Genomic DNA, 18,655 nt, shown 5'->3' on the forward strand with positions numbered 1-18,655 from the left:
ACGGGCATACCCCTTACGAGAGCCCCTATAAGGGTACTTAGAGCCTGATGCTCTCTCCGTATGCTTTTTTCCTAAAAAGAAAGATAGTAAAAAAATCATATGCTCAAGAATTAAAGGATAAATATATTATATATAGATAGTATACATTATCTTGAAAGTTTTATCCATACGTTTTGCAATAAACTGTCTCCAAATGTCCTCCCTAATAATGGATGCATACTTCGTAAGAGGTTGATTAGGAGGATTCTCTAAATAATCTCCATTGTCATCCTTTAGATATTTATGGGCCAAGGAAGTCCTAAAACTCCTAAGCAACAACCCTGCCTTCTTTAATACAAACGTCTTGCGACATGTATCTACATTGAAAGTTAGCTGTCCAAAAAAATACTTAGAAAACAGTTTGGAAATCATAACACATACATTTAAAATTAGTAAACATTACTTGTATATTATTCCAAATGATCTCTTTATAGGCATCCAAACTTGAATCTTTCCAATCATCATAAGTTATAGGCACATTTACTCGAACAATGGATCCAAGATAACTGATGAAGTTTGTGCCACCGGGTTCAATGGGTTGACCTTTTGCATTCCATGAAACCTAATATTATGAATAAGTACATATTGAACAATAATTAGGAAAGTAACATATCTAATATACGAAAAAATATACAATGTCCATTACCTCTAATTTTTTTCCCTCACTTCTAGCTTGAACGATCTTCTTCATAATCACTATACCTTTCTTCCCTGTAGCTTGGTTGGGAGAAGGAATATCATCTTCAGTAGGAGTTGTCATTTACCTGTGATAAAAGTGATTCAAATAAAAAAGGGATAACATCAGTAAAAAGGGATAAACATAAGAAAAAAAAATTATAAATCCAACCTTTTCTTCTTTGATTTGAAGTTTAAAGACTTAGGTTTCTTATGGACATAAAATGATGAATTTATCCAAATTTCTTCATCATGATCATCTCTCCTATACAAGATATCATCTGTTATTGGATTATCATCATAGGATAATTGATACAAAGGATCATCTTCAATATTTGTATATTCATCTTCTATATCATCATTAGAAGGATCGTTCATTTTATTGTTCAACAACACAATTGACCAATTGAATCAACCAGATCAGTGACAAAATATTTGTTGAGCTTTTGATGCTAAAATAAATGGCTCATCTTTGTACCCCACTTTATTAAAATTCACTTGCATAAATCCTGTTTCATCTTGTCGAACTCCATTATTGTTATCAACCCACTTGCAACCAAATATGGGTACCGAAATGTGGTGTAATCCAACTCCCATATATGTTCAATTACCCCAAAATACGACATATTTGCATATATAGGACTTCTATCTTTAGCACTTGAGATGTGCATAGATTCAACCACCAAAGTTACACCATTATTTTCCATAGTACTTTGATCATCTCGGTCTTTAGTGTAAAATGTGCACCCATTAATCATATAACCAGTGTAAGAGAAGACTTGAAAATTTGGACCATTGGCTAAACATTTCAATCTGTCAGAAATTAAACAGGATTTCACATTTAACTCTGCAAAAATGTGACTTTTTAGCCATTGTATAAAAGTTGCATTGTGTTCTCTACATATCCAATGGTCAGTCCTGGTTGGATTGAATTTTGTAATCATGTCTTTATGTCTCTCAACATATGGCTCAACTTCATCGTCATTGTGTAGGATATACAATTGAGCTTGCTTGCAATCTTTCTTGCTTATGGTCACTATGGTATTTCCAGAAATCCCTTCTCCTGTTGTTCTCGCTAAGTGTCAAGAATTTGGAAGTCCTATTGATTCAAGATTAAAGAGGTAATCAATACAAAATTCAATAGCTTCTTCAAGTATATATCGTTCCACTATACATCCTTCTGGTCGACTTCTATTTTTCACATAGTCCTTTAATATTTTCATATACCGCTCCATTGGATATATCCATCTCATATAAGCCGGTCCACAATATTGTGTCTCCTTAACTAAGTGAATGGTAACATGAACCATTATGTCAAAGAAAGAAGGTGGAAAATACATTTCAAGCTCACACAAAGTTACAATAATTTCTCTTTCTAGTGCTTGCAATCTTCCAGTGTCAATCACTTTACTACATATGGCTCTAAAGAAATAACATAGTTTAGTTATGGTCCATCTTACCTTTTTAGGCAAAATGGAACGTATGCCAATCGGTAACAAATGCTCCATCAAAACATGACAGTCATGAGACTTTAACCCTATTAGTTTTAGATCTTTCATAGATACTAAGTTCCTAATGTTTGCGGAATACCCTTCGGGAACTTTAACTCCTTGTAGAAACTTACAAAACACAATTTTTTCCTTTCTAGATAGAGTATATGTTGTGTTAATCCTCGACAAGTGTAACCAAATCGTATCAAGTAATAATAAAATGGTAAGACCAAGTATCGTTTCCCAAAGGACTCACGGCCTAAACGATTGTGTGGTTTCTTGATTAAATAAGACTTGAAAAACCAATTCTTTGAGATTTAAATGCAAATACTAAAAAGTAAATATGAATGCATGTATTGATCAATTGGACAAAAGAAGCAAAACATGATTGAAATATATGGAATGATAATGTTGTTGGGGGTTTTCAATTCATCCTATCCACTCTCATGTATTCAAGAATTCATCTTCTTCATCAATGTTAATGCCACTTTCTAATTTACCTTAAACCCAATGTCTTGGTGAAGAAAGCCTACTCCTAATCACTAGTTTACAATGTCTTGTCTCCCTAGAAATTATTCATGCATTACATTCGCACAGAAGCTTAAAGGCAACCAATCCTCTTATCCCTATGTCTAGGCAATATTACTATTGGGAGAATTTCTTCATGTCTAGATTTATCTATATGTGTCCATACAAATAAAATCAATGATCATACAATTGAATGAGTTAAACAAAGCATGCATAGAGTATAGAAGAAAAACCCTAACTATTAATGAAAGAAAGCATATGGATTAAAGAACCAATTCAATACATGAGAGTTTCAAAGGATTATATTGATTCCTCAACAACAATGAAGGTTTAGTTCATGATAATCATGGTGAAACTAGATGAAAAATAATGGAAGAATGAAAGATAGAACCCTAGAATTTGAAGAGTGGAGCTTGAGCATCCAAAATCATCCTTCAAGGGGTGAAGAAAGTGTGATTTTGCTTCATTCTTCCAAAAGATACTAACCCTAGGTCAACTAAAACCTTATATAGACTCCTAAAGATTACAGAAAAGTGGCCCAAGGCCCATTAAATGGTGCTTAACGGTAATTACCGCTCAGCGGTAAGTGCGATTCTTCTATTTGACACTCAACTGCAGGTTTGCCCCTCAACGGTGACTACGGGACATCAAAGTGCCGCTCAGCGGTAACTTCCGCTGAGCGGTACTTGCGACTCTTCTTTTATGCACTTTTTCTTCCTTTTCTAACTCCAACTTATGGCTACTTCACTTGTTCCATTCAATTCATCCTAAAACCTGCAAAAACAAGGAAACCCAAGCATAAAACCCATCCAACTCTCTTATTTCCAAAACATAAGCAAAAGCATGATTACAAGCTTGTTTCTAAGTCATAAAGGTTGTCTTTAAGGTCAAAATTAAGTCTAAAAATAACAGTTTTTCAACTGTTATCACAACCCCAAACTTAGAACTTTGTTTGTCCTCAAGCAAACAAGATGTAGCTCAATCCTCCACTAATCCATACAATGGTTCACCACATTCAAAACTCCTTCTTTCAAGATAAGTAATTACTCAAATCAGCTCAACACAAAGAATTCAGTCAAGATGCACACATGCTTTAGTGTTCACATAATCACATAATATCCAACAAATGTTATTCTCATGAATGATCAATCAACTAATCATAGATGTAAACATGTGCTCATGGAATCCTTCCTCACTAGATAAAGTGTTTCACTCAAACATACAAGTGTATAAGAGGTCACTCCTTCACTCTACTATCACAATATCACATGAGTTAACTTTGCCTTTCATTTAACTACAATCAAACACATTCACAAGCAAGTATCATCACAAGGACTTTTCTATGACTTATAATGTGGATGGGCTAACAAGAAAATTGGTTTTTCTAGATCACAAAATCCTTGAGTTAAGTGAATCATCTAAACACAATCATTCTTCCTTCTTCCCAACTTTCTTTTACATTGAGCCTTTCTTTTTCTTTCTTCTCTTTTCCTTTTTCTTTTACTTTTCACATGCTTAGCTCAATGGTTTTCATATTTCCCTTTCTAAACCACCCAGCAAACCCAAACTCGAACATTTATGAATACCATAAGATATCTTCAACTCAAATCAAGGTAAAGCTTTTCAAAAAGGGTTTTCTATCATGTTCAAAGCTAAGGGTTCAAAGGATAAAACACATTGTGATCTCTTTTATTGGGCTAAAATCATTTGGCTAATAAAGGGTAACAACAGATGGCCTTGATCATATGACACATACAAGCAAGTGATTCAATCATAGAAACCTGGGGAAAGTCATTCATGCTTTCAAGGTAATAGCATTCATTCACAAAAACTCTAGAGTTCAAAACCTCACATATAGGCTCATTCAACATTCCACATACACATCCTGCTTAGCATCATAATCACAATCACAATCACAACATCATGCATTTGTTAACATAGCTCGTGAACCACCACTTGTATATCAGCATATAATGTGCACAATCTCAACATCAATTAATGTCCAAGCATCATCGAGCAATACTCATCATGCATAAATCACAAGCAAACCATCATAGCAGATAAAGTTTCAAACTGAGTACATCACACCCTATTCTAATAATAGAAGCAAATAAGTTCAACAGAATTTAGAACACTGGGGTGCCTCCTAGTAAGCGCTTGTTTAACGTCACGAGCCTGACCCAAAATCCTCCAACACCCATCAGTAAGTGTAAATCTTTTCTTACCAACACCCATCAGTAGGTGTAAACGAACATAGTATCCTTCAGTAGATACTCTTCCACCTAACATCCTCCAGTAGATGTAAACCCTATAACAAGTTTATAACTACAAAAATACCAAAAGTTCATAATTACATCACCAAACCAAAAATAAAAGTTCTTAAATCACTAAGTTGCCTCCCAGCAAGCGCTCTTTTAACGTCACTAGCTTGACCCCAAAAAGCTCAAGGATCAACAACCTTCATCACTGTGGACAACCGCTCTACTTCTCCTCCCAGATAATGCTTGAGACGTTGACCATTCATCACCCAGCTTCTCTGTTGATCACTAGCCGATGGTTCAACCAATTCAATTGCTCCTTGTGGATGTGATAAACAAATTTTTAATCCCCGAAAACGGAGTCAAAAACTTGTTAAAACCTCAGCAAGTGTACCGAATCATATCAAGTAATAATAAATGGTAAGACCAAGTATCGTTTCCCAAGAGACTCAAGGCACTAAACAGTTATGTGATTATTCAACTAATTAAGACTCTAAAGAACAAATTTTGGGGTTTTTGAATGCAAATACAATAAAATAAACATGAATGCAATTTGATCAATTGAGGCTAAACACAAGAATGAATGGATGAAGTTGATGATATTGTTGTTCGATTTAGATTTCACCTAATTTACTCTCATGCATATATGAATTCATCTTCTTAATTAATGTTAATGCCACTTTCTAATTTACCTTAAACCCAATGTCTCGGTGAAGAAAGCCTATTCCTAATCACTAGTTTACAATGTCTTGTCTCCCTAGCAATTATTCATGCATTACATTCGCACAGAAGCTTAAAGGCAACCGATCCCCCTATTCCTATGTCTACTGGGAGAATTTCCCCAGTTCTAGATTTCCCCATATGTGTCCATATCGACAAAATCAATGATCATGCAATTGAATGAGTTAAACAAAGCATGCAAAGAGCAAAGAGGGAAAACCCTAACAATTAATGAAGTAAAGCATATATAATCAAGAATCAATTCGATAAATGAGAGTTTAAGAGGTTACATCTTTTCCAACAACAAATAAGGTTTAGCTCTCCATTATCATGGAGAAACTAGATGAACAATGGAATGAAAGAATGGAAGAGATAGAAAAACACTTGAAAGAGAAGAGGAGACTCCTGCATCCCCAAATCTGCCCCTAAGGGGTGAAAACTGTGTTTTTGTGCTCAAGCCATCAAAAGATACCATCCCTAGGACGTGCAAGTCCTTAAATAGAACATAAAAATAACAGAAAACAGGTCCAAGCCCATAAAAATGGCACTCAACGGCACTTTTGCCGCTCAGCGGTGATTGCGGTTCTTCAAAATAAAGCTCAACTGCATTTTTAACCCTCAGCGGTGATTTCGGCACTTCAAAACTACCGCTCAGCGCAACTTTTTGTGCATTCTGGTTTACTTTTCTGCATTCTGGTTGACTTTTCTGGTTGTTTGGTTGACTTTTTTGCATTCTGGTTGACTTTTCTACATTCCAACCATTCGGTACTTTAACTCTTCTTTCACATCATTCCAATAGCATTCGGTACTTTAACTCTTCTAGCACAAAACCATTAAATTCACCTGCAACTCTCTTATTCACAAAACTAAAGCAAAAACATGAGTTCAAGCAAGCTTCTAAGTCAAAAAGGGTGTTTTTAATATCAAAATTAAGTATAAAAATCACGGTTTTTCAACCGTTATCACAAACCCAAACTTGAAACTTTGCTTGTCCTCAAACAAAACAAAACCTGGCTTAAATAAAATAATGATACTACAATGGTCTAGCACACTAAAAGCATTTTTCTCTTAGGACAAGTAAATCACTCATGAATGCTCATCATAGAAAGATTAGTCAAGATATAATGATGCTTTAGCCAATCAAGCTTCAACTATGGTGCTCACATAATCAAGACATACACAACAGATGCAAACCTCATGAATAATCAACCAACCGAGCAAGAATGTTATCATATAGTGCATGGAACAATTCCTCACCAAAGACAGTGTTTCACTCAAGCACTCAAAGTGTTTCACTCAAACTCAAAGTTGTATAGTGAGGTGACACTCTTACACTCTACCATCACAATGTCACATGAATCAACTTTGCCTTTCATTTAACCACATATCAAACACACTCACAAGCAAGTTATCATCACAAGGACTTTTCAAGGCTTGTATTGAAGATGGGCTAAGAAGAAAATTGGTTTTTCTAGACAACAAAATCCTTGAGTTAAGAGAGTGCACAATTCATATATTCTCATTAAATCTCAACTCTCTTTCTTCTTTTATGTGAGAAACCAATATTCAACTCATTCCCAAACTTTAATTGCATTGAGCTTAACCTTTTCTTTTCTTTCTTTTCTTCTCCTTTGCTTTTTGCTTTCGCTTTTTGCTTTTGCCCAATGCTTTTTAATGAATTTCACAAAGTTCTTTCCGATTTCTCGCCACCCCAAACTTGAACCATTCTCCATTACCACAAAACATACTCTACTTAACTCAAGGTAAGGATTTCAAAAAGGGTTTTTCCACTTTTCAAATTTAGGCTCAAGGTGCAAATGTTAGAGAAAACATTGATCCTTATTGGGTTCACCTATAAACATCGGCTCTAAGAGAGAAGAAAAAACATGGCCTTGATCATTTGTAACAAGCAAGCAAGTGGTCCAATCATAGAAAATTAGGCAAAATCAATCATGCTTCCAAAGAAACAGCACTCAATCAATCAAAAACTCTAGAGCCCAATCTCTCACAAGTTAACTCAAGTTCCAACATTTAGATAAACATTCTGCTCAGTATCATAATCACAATCACAATTCATCATGCATCTGTTTCACAATATTATGAGCAACCACCTGTGTTATTAGCATCATGCATCATCTCAACATCAATCAATATAATTAGCATCATAAAGCAACACTCATCACAAACATAACAACATCATCAAACCATTGCATCACAAATTAAATTTTAAACCAAGTACATCATAACCTATTCTAGAAACAGAAGCAAATTAAAGTTCACAAAAATAAAAAGACAAGTTTAGAAAACTGGGGTGCCTCCCAGGTAGCGCTTGTTTAACGTCACAAGACTGACCCAAAATCCTTCAGCATCCTTCAGTAGAAACATATCTTTATCACCAACACCCATTAGTAGGTGTATACAAACATAGTATCCTTCAGTAGATACTCTTCCACTAAAATCCATCAGTAGATGAAAATCCTTTTCATCAACCCTCATCAGTAAGTGTCTGATAGCATAGTATCCTTCAGTAGATACTCAATCACCTAGCATCCATCAGTAGATGTTGTGCTTCTTCTCCTGATGATCTTGTCCTCCTAGTACATATTTTCGAATTTTATCCTGCAAACACTAAAGAACACTGAGCACCCAATTAGCACAGACAGATAAAAAATTAAAAAGAAAAAAAATGAAGAGATAGAAAGATAAAAGGATAAAAAGATAGAAAGATATAAAGAAAAATAATAAAAAAGGTCAAAAGATAAAAAGATGAAAAAATAAAATAAAAAAATAAAAAATAAAAAGATAAAAGAAAAAGATAAAAAAATAAAAGGATGAAAAGATAGAAAGATAAAAAGATAAAAAGATAAATGATAAAAAATTAAAGATAAAAAATAAAAAGATAAGAGGATAGAAAGATGAATAGATATAAAGATGAAAAGATAGAAAGATGAAAAGATAGAAAAAGGTAAATATAGAAAGATGAAAAGAGAGAAAAATATAAAGAAATAAAAAGATAAAAATTAAAGATAACGTCTAATCGGTTAAGAATCACAAGAATAAAATAGTTATACTACCAGTCCCTAGCAACAACGCCAAAAACTTGATAAACAAATTTTTAATCCCCAAAAATGGAGTCAAAAACTTGTTAAGACCTCAGCAAGTATATCGAATCGTATAAAGTAATAATAAATGGTAAGACCAAGTATCGTTTCCCAAGAGACTCAAGGCACTAAACAGTTATGTGATTACTCAACTAATTAAGACTCTAAAGAACAAATTTTGGGGTTTTTGAATGCAAATACAATAAAATAAACATGAATGCAATTTGATCAATTGATGCTAAACACAAGAATGAATGGATGAAGTTGATGATATTGTAGTTGGATTTACATTTCACCTAATTTACTCTCATGCATATATGAATTCATCTTCTTCATTAATGTTAATGTCAATTTCTAATTTACCTTAAACCCAATGTCTCGGTGAAGAAAGCCTAATCCTAATCACTAGTTTACAATGTCTTGTCTCCTTAGAAATTATTCATGCATTACATTCGCACAGAAGCTTAAAGGCAACCGATCCTCCTATTCCTATGTCTACCAGGAGAATTTCCCTAGTTCTAGATTTCCCCGTATGTGTCCATATCGACAAAATCAATGATCATGCGATTGAATGAGTTAAACAAAGCATGCAAAGAGCAAAGAGGAAAAACCCTAACAATTAATGAAGTAAAGCATATATAATCAAGAATCAATTCAATACATGAGAGTTTAAGAGGTTACATCTTTCTCAACAACAAATAAGGTTTAGCTCTCCATTATCATGGAGAAACTAGATGAACAATGGAATGAAAGAATGGAAGAGATAGAAAAACCCTAGAAAGAGAAGAGGAGACTCCCGCATTCCCAAATTTGGGTGAAAATTGTGTTTGTGTGCTTAAGCCATCAAAAGATACCATCCCTAGGACGTGCAAGTCCTTAAATAGAACATAAAAATAACAAAAAACAGGTCCAAGACCATAAAATAACAGAAAACAGGTCCAAGCCCATAAAAATGACGCTCAACGGCACTTTTGCCGCTCAGCGGCACTTTTGTCGCTCAGCGATAAGTGCGGCTCTTCAGAATGAAGCTCAATTGCATTTTTAGCCCTCAGCGGTGATTTCAACACTTCAAAACTGCCGCTTAGCGGTAATTACCGCTCAGCGCAACTTTTTCGACATTCTAGTTGACTTTTTTGCATTCTGGTTGACTGGTTGACTTTTCTGGTTGACTGATTGACTTTTCGGGTTGACTAGTTGACTTTTCTGCATTCTGGTTGATTTTTCTGCATTCCAACCATTCGGTACTTTAACTCTTCTTTCAAATCATTTCAATAGCATGCAAAATCAAGGGATTCTAGAATAAAACCATTAAATTCACCTTCAACTCTCTTATTCACAAAACTAAAGCAAAAACATGAGTTCAAGCAAGCTTCTAAGTCAAAAAGGGTGTTTTTAATATCAAAGTTAAGTATAAAAATAACGGTTTTTCAATCGTTATCAAGACGCACACTTTTCACTATGAATGGTCCTGACCATTTTGACTTAGCACCATCTCAATTTTGACAATATCAAAATTAAGTATAAAAAGCTTCAATCTTGAATTGAACAATAGCACTTGTTGCCCTGGATTAAAGACTTTTTTTTTATCAATTTCCTATTATGATAGAATTTTACCTTTTCTTTGTAACTCCTGGATGAATCATATGCATGCAACCGCATCTCTTCAAGCTCCAGCATTTGCCTTCTGCGCTTGTTTTGAGTTTCAGCAGAATCAAAATTCAAAAATTTAAGAGCCCACAAAGCTTTATGCTCCATCTCCACTGCCAAATGACATGCTTTCCCATAGACTAGCTGATAAGGTCATAAACCCATATATGTCTTCATTGCAGTCCTGTATGCCCAAAGAGCATCATCTAGTTTCTGTGACCAGTCCTTTCTTGATGCAGCAACTGTTTTCTCTAAGATTCTCTTGATCTCTCTGTTAGACATCTCAGCTTGTCCATTGGTCTGTGGATGATAAGGTGCAGCTACCTTATGTCTCACCCCATAATGTTTGAGTACTTTTGCTAGCTGATAATTACAAAAATGAGAACTTCCATCACTAATAAGTACTCTTGGAGTTCCAAAGCGTGAGAAGATCTGCATCTTTAGAAATTTAATCACAATGTTGGCATCATTTTTTGGGACACGTCAATGCTTCCACCCATTTACTCACATAGTCCACTGTCACCAGTATGTATTCATTGTTGAAAGATGGTGGAAAAGGTCCTACAAAATCAATACCCCAGCAATCAAAGACTTCAACCTCTAAAATGCCTTGTAAAGGCATCTCATGACGTCTTGAAATAGTCCCAGTTCTTTGATACCTGTCACAGTTCCTCGCATGATTATGAGCATCTCTAAATAAAGTAGGCCAATAAAAACCTGACTGGAGAACTTTTGTTGTTGTTCTTTCCCCATTGAAATGTCCTCCATAGGGTGAGTCATGACAGTGCCAGAGAATTCCTTCTACTTCTTCATTGGTCACACATCGCCTCAAAATATTATTTGCTCCAACTTTGAACAAATATAAGGATCATCCCAGATAAACTGCTTGGCATCATGCAAAAATTTCTTTATTTGTTGCCAATTAAGGTCTTCTGGAATTACTCCTGCAGCTTTAAAATTGGCCATATCAGCAAACCACGACCTCTTTTGAATGTACATGAGTGTTTCATCTGAAAAAGATTCCCAGATTTACGCCTCTTTGCTAGTAACCTCAATGTTAACCAATCGAGATAAATGATCAGCAATCAAATTCTCACTCCCCTTTTAATCACGGATTTCAACATCAAATTCTTGCAATAGGAGTACCCATCTAATCAGATGTGGCTTAGAATCTGGCTTTGTCAACAAATATATTTATAGCTGCATGATCTGTGTAGATAATCACATTAGACCCAATGAGATAAGGTCTAAATTTCTCCAAAGCATACACTATAGCTAGGAACTCCTTTTCAGTAGTAGCATAATTCAACTGAGCATCATTCAATACTTTGCTGGCGTAATAAATTGTGTGAAACACCTCTTTTCTCTGATCAAGCACGGCTCCTATTGCGTAATCACTAGCATCACACATTAATTCAAATTTTTGATTCCAATCTGGGGCTATAATCACTACAGCCGACACCAATTTACTTTTCGAGATGTCAAAGGCTTTCAAACATTCTTCATCCATCACAAAAGGTGCATCTTTAACCAGAAGATTACTCAATGGTTTGGAATTTTTGAGAAATCTTTAATAAATCTTCTATAGAATTCAGCATGGCCTAACAAGCTTCTGATTCCTTTCACATTTGTTAGTAGAGAAATTTTCTCAATGACCTCTACTTTGGCTTTATCTACTTCAATCCCCTTAGCAGAAATCTTATGCCCCAACACAATTCCTTTTGTTACCATGAAATGACATTTCTCCCAGTTAAGCACAAGATTCGTTTGAACACATCTTTTGAGGATAATATCCAGATTTACCAAACACCTTTGGAAAGAATCTCCAAAAACTGAAAAATCATCCATGAAGACTTCAATGCACTTTTCTATGAGATCTAAAAAAATTGCCTGCATACACCTTTGAAATGTAGTTGGGGCATTATATAACCCAAATGACATCTTTCTGTAGGCAAAGACAGCAAAAGGACATGTGAATGTCGTCTTCTCTTGGTCTTTTGGATCTACCACAATTTGGTTGTATCTAGAGTATCCATCCAGAAAACAATAAAAAGACTGACCTGCCAATCTCTCCAGCATCTGGTCCATGAAAGGAAGAGGAAAATGATCCTTCCTAGTGGCTTTATTCAACTTCCTGTAATCAATGCACATTCGCCATCCAGTAACAGTCCGAGTAGGAATAAGCTCATTCTTCTCATTATAAATTACTATCATCTCACCTTTCTTTGGAACTACCTATATTGGACTTACCCATTCACTGTTAGAGATTGGATAAATAATGCCAGCTTCCAAGAGCTTCAATACTTCTTTTCTAACCACCTCCTTCATGACAGGATTTAGCCTTCTCTGTGGTTGAGCACTCGGCCTATAATCATCTTCCATAAAGATCCTATGCATGCAATAGGTAGGACTTATACCTTTGAGATATGAGATTGACCACCCAATAGCTTCTTTGTTGGCTTTCAATATTTCTACCAACTTTTCTTCTTCTTCAGGAAGCAAAGAATTATTAATGATTACTGACTTTGTTTCATCTTCTTCTAAAAAAATATACTTCAAATGTGATGGTAACATCTTTAATTCTAACTTCTTTGCTTTGACTTCTTCTTTGGTATCAATTGTCTCAAACTTAGCATCCTCCACTGGAATCTCCTTCAATGTCTCTAAATCTGTCATACATTCATCAATTAATTTATCTTCTTCTTCATTCAAGTCTTCACAAGCATCAATAAGATTTTTCTCTAATGGAGAAGAATAACGTACCATCCTTTCTTGCACCATACAAACTTCATCAAGTATATCAAGTTGAAAACATGCTTTATCATCTTTAGGATGTGTCATGACTTTGAATACATCAAAATTCACTTCTTCATCTTGAACTCTCACTTTAAGCTTACAATTTTCCACATTAATTAAAACTCTAGCAGTCTTCATAAATGGTCTCCCAAGAATGAGAGGCACATCTCCATTCTCTTCCATCTCCATTATAACAAAATCCACTAGAAATACGAATTTGTCAACCTTTACCAGCACATCTTCAACTACCCCATACAGATATTTAAGAGACTTGTCTGCCAATTGAAGAGCCATTCTAGTGGGTTTGAGTTCCAAACCCTCAATTCTTTTGAACATAGAAAGCAGCATTAAATTAATGCTAGCTCCCAATCAATCAACGCCCTTCCAACTTCCAACTCTCCTATGGTGCATGGAATAGTGAAGCTCCTTGGATCTTTAAACTTAGGAGGTAATTGTTGTATGATTGCACTACAGTTACCTTGCACTTCAATAGTCTCCTTCTCAATATATTTTATTTTATTTTTTGTAAGGAGTTCCTTCAAAAATTTTGCATAGGATGACATCTGTTGCAATGCTTCAGAGAAAGGAATGGTAATCTCCAGTTTTTTAAACATCTCCATGAACCGCTCTAGTTGTTTTTCTTTCTCCTTCCTTGAATAAATCTTTGGATAAGGAAGTGTCTTTTCTAACTCTCTTTCTTTTTTTCTCTCATCTACCTCTTCTTTTTCTTTTTCTTTTTTTCTCTCATCTTCCTCTTCTCTCTTTTTTTCTTTCTCAACCCTATCTTTCCACTCAAGTATTTCTTTCCTACTCTCATTTTCTCTCTATTTTTCTTTCCTCTAACACTTTACCACTTCTTGTAACAATGATTTTACACTCTTCCCTCAAATTACTCTTTGCATCCTTCTCACAACCTTCCATCTTGTTGACCATTTGCCAAATGTGCATCTTCATACTATTAAATGCTGCCTCTACATTCTTACAATAAGAGACACTCATTTTCATGAATTGCTGGAAAGTATCCTCCAATTGTGTGGTTTTCTCATATGTAGTAGGTTGTGGCTGCCATGGTTTCTGCTGCCTTTGAGCCATCGAAATATTATATATCTCTTGAGGCAATAGAGAAAGCTTCTTTGTCACTTCTTCAAACTTCTGAGTGATGATCTCATTTTGTGCAAGCAAGGCGTCTTGAGATTGCAATTGTACAACTCCTTCCTGTTGAATTGAAGCTCCTCTATCATTATGCATCTCATTATCATTTGTAGCCATGTTGTCAATCAATTCAATGGCTTCCTCTGGAGTCTTGCATTTAATGTTACCTCCAACTGAGACATCTAGCATCAACTTGGTTTGTGAACCAAAACCTCCAAGGAAAAGAATGACTACTGTTGCTTCGTTAAAGCCATGAGTGGGCGTCTTTCTCAACAAGCTCTTGTATCAATCCCAGGCTTGACCTAGCGTCTCCTCCATGCCTTGTCTATAAGAAGAAATCTCTTGCTTCCCTTTGATGATTTTAGATTGTGGGAAGTACTTGTTTAAGAACTTTGAAACCACGACTTCCCATTCAGTAAAGCTTTCCTCTAGAAAAGAATTCAACCATAACTTAGCATTGCCTCCCAATGAGAAAGGAAACAAACTAAGCTTTATTGCTTCATCTAGTACACCATTGATCTTTACAGTGTTGTAAATCTCATTGAATGTGGTGAGATGCTCATATGGACTTTCATGTGATAGCCCATTAAATTGGTTGCTCTTAACCAATTGTATCAATGCCGGTTTAACCTCCATGTTTGCAGCATTGAACCTCAGCCTAGCAATGCTATTAAAGTGATGAGGGCCAACAACAGTGGTGTAATATGCTAGAGTACGTCTACTATTGTTCTCTACAGCCATCTCTTCAGTACTATGCTTAGATCTTTGTGGAGAGGGTTGTAGAAGTGTATCCGGAGAAGGAAATAGTTCTCTAGAAGTTCAGATCCTCCTTCTCCTTCTACTTTCGTCCAATCCTTCAAGAAGAGGTTCTGAAGTTTTCTTGCTCCTAGTCCTAATTGTATCCTGTATACACAAGAACACAAAACCCTAGAAACAATTATTAGCACAAAAAGATAGAAAAGATAAACTAAAAAGATAGAAAGATAAACTAAAAGGATAGAAAGATAAAAAATAAAAACAAAAAGATAAAAAGATAAACAAAAAGATCAAAAGATAAAAAATCAAGTCAAAGTTAATAAATATTCACACAAATAGAATAGTTAAACCACGAGTCCCCGGCAACGGCGCCAAAAACTTGTTAACCCTCGACAAGTGTAACCGAATCGTATCAAGTAAGAATAAAATGGTAAGACCAAGTATCGTTTCCCAAAGGACTCACGGCCTAAACAATTGTGTGGTTTCTTGATTAAATAAGACTTGAAAAACCAATTCTTTGAGATTTAAATGCAAATTCTAAAAAGTAAATATGAAAGCATGTATTGATCAATTGGACAAAAGAAGCAAAATGTGATTGAAATATATGGAATGATAATGTTGTTGGGGGTTTTCAATTCATCCTATCCACTCTCATGTATTCAAGAATTCATCTTCTTCATTAATGTTAATGTCACTTTCTAATTTACCTTAAACCCAATGTCTTGGTGAAGAAAGCCTACTCCTAATCACTAGTTTACAATGTCTTGTCTCCCTAGCAATTATTCATGCATTACATTCGCACAGAAGCTTAAAGGCAACAAATCCTCCTATCCCTATGTCTAGGCAATATTACTATTGGGTGAATTTCTTCATGTCTAGATTTATCTATATGTGTCCATACAAATAAAATCAATGATCATGCAATTGAATGAGTTAAACAAAGCATGCATAGAGTATAGAAGAAAAACTCGAACTATTAATGAAAGAAAGCATATGGATTAAACCAATTCAATACATGAGAGTTTCAAATGATTACATTGATTCCCCAACAATAATGAAGGTTTAGTTCACCATAATCATGGTCAAACTAGGTGAAAAATAATGAAAGAATGAATTGTGGCTACTTCACGTGTTCCATTCAATTCATCTTAAAACCTGCAAAAACAAGGAAAACCAAGCATAAAACCCATCCAACTCTCTTATTTACAAAACATATGCAAAAGCATGATTACATGCTAGTTTCTAAGTCATAAAGGTTGTCTTTAAGGTCAAAATTAAGTCTAAAAATAACGGTTTTTCAACTGTTAACAAGCTGCTGGAGGTAGATATTGACTTTTTCCTTTTTTTATTAGTGTCAATTTTGTTCAAATTCCCATTTGAACTAAGTACAACCTTGCCTTGATGTCATCCTTAGACTTTCCAGGAACGTTCAACAACGTACCTATGACACTATTAGATACATTTTTTTCGATATGCATCACATCAAGCAAATGTCTAACGTACAAGGACTTCCAATATGGCAAATAAAAAAATATTGACTTTTTCTTCCACCCACTTGTGACAAGATCTCTTGCAAAAGGCTTACAAAATTTGTTGTTTATATCCTTTACTTTTTCAAAAACTTTATCACCATACAACAATTTTGGAGCTCTACGTTCTTCTGTTGTCCCATTAAATGCTTTTCTCCATCTTGATAACGGTGCTTTGAAGGTAAGAATCTACGATGCCCAAGAAATACATTTTTCTTACCATGTTCCAAACGCACCTAATCTGTATTATCTTCACATATAGGGCATGCACACTTCCCTTTGATACTATATCGAGATAGATTACCATATGCTGGAAAATCATTAATTATGCCAAACAACATTGCCCTTAGTAGGAAACTTTCTTCCGTATACCCATCATACACCTCTACACCTTCGTTCCACATATCCTTCAAGTCTTCAATAAGAGGTACCAAGTATATGTCTATGTCATTCCCTGGTTGTTTTGGACTTGGAATTAGCATGCATAACATCATGAACTTCCTTTTCATGCATAGCCATGGAGGTAGGCTATATATAATCATAACCACAGGCCACGTGCTATGCGAGTTGCTTTGCATACCATGCGGATTTATTCTATCAGTAGACAAAGTAAGACGTAGCTTTTGTGGTTCTTTCCCAAAATTAGGGTATTCATGGTCAACTTTTACCCATTGAGGAGAATCTGCAAGGTGCCGAAGCTTTCCATCACGTATTCTTTCATCTGCATGCCATCTTAAGTTCTTTGAATCTTGTTCATTACGATACATGCGCCTAAATCTTGGTATTATAGGAAAATACCATACCACTTTGCTCGGCACTAAATTTCTCTTATAGCGTGATGTCATGCATTTAGGACATTTATCCAACGGGGCATATTCATTTCGAAAAAGAATGCAATCATTTAGATAAGCATGAATCTTCTCGTAGCTCATCCCAATAAAGCTTAACATTTTTCTAGTGTCATACATTCGACTAGGAAGAACATTGTCTTGTGGTAGCATATTTTTTATAAGTGATAGTAATTCAGTAAAGCTAGTATTAGACCATCCATTTTGTGCTTTCAAATTGAATAATTTCAAGACTGCTGATAGTCTTGTGAAACTAGTACAACCATTATACAATGGTGTCTTTGCATTCGTTGTCAACCTATCAAACATCTGAGGACAATCTCGCATATCCTCTTCAATAACATTTACAATCTCCTCAACTTCATCTAACTCATATGATGTGTCAGTCTCTTTCGGTGTATAACTTGTATTATGATGAAAACCATTATTTATATGATTTTTTCTATTTTCACCATGTTTGGTCCAGCATGAATAACTTTTATCAATTCCATTGCATATTAAATGCTCTTCTAACTCATCTGTGTTCACTACCTTTAAATGACAACACTGCAAGCAAGGACAAATGATTCTACTAGGGGTTTTTGCATGCTCAACTGCAAATCTAAAAAACTCTTTCACCCCATCCTTGTATTCTATTGATAATCGACTAGCGAACATCCATTTTCAGTCCATATTTTATTAATCTATCAAGATTAGTCAATATAGTATTAGCAATATATAGAAACTAACACTATTTGCAATATCATACAAATAAATAATATTCATACTAACTCAACTTTGAACACACCATTAATCACTTAATTTATGACAATCTTGCAATACCATATTTCAACCTATGATTTAAATCTATATTAAGCAACACGAAGTGGTTTTATGTCTATTTCATTATAATAAATACAAAGGCATAACACTTAAATTAGTTTAGCGTATTTTAGCAATATGATCTTGTATTGTCAACAAAATATCTACTAATATGAAGCAAAACATATTTCTATATTCTCGAAAGCTTAACTTGTTAATTGGAGGTCCAAGGAATGGTTTTACATCTCTGACAGGATGTTTATGACTGGGCCCAAAACGTAGTTGGATTTATAGGAAGAAATGTGCAAAATTCAT

General features: G+C 34.9%; 1 pseudogene; it reads right to left on the reverse strand.

The window, feature by feature from the left end:
* Nucleotides 1-1,208: 1,208 nt before the first annotated feature.
* Nucleotides 1,209-18,030, reverse strand: LOC148203578 (uncharacterized; annotated as a pseudogene).
* Nucleotides 18,031-18,655: the final 625 nt, after the last annotated feature.

Source organism: Vigna umbellata, chromosome 2, assembly GCF_029865625.1.
Source record: "Vigna umbellata cultivar VRB3 chromosome 2, Vumbellata_1.0, whole genome shotgun sequence".
Lineage (NCBI taxonomy): Eukaryota > Viridiplantae > Streptophyta > Magnoliopsida > Fabales > Fabaceae > Vigna > Vigna umbellata.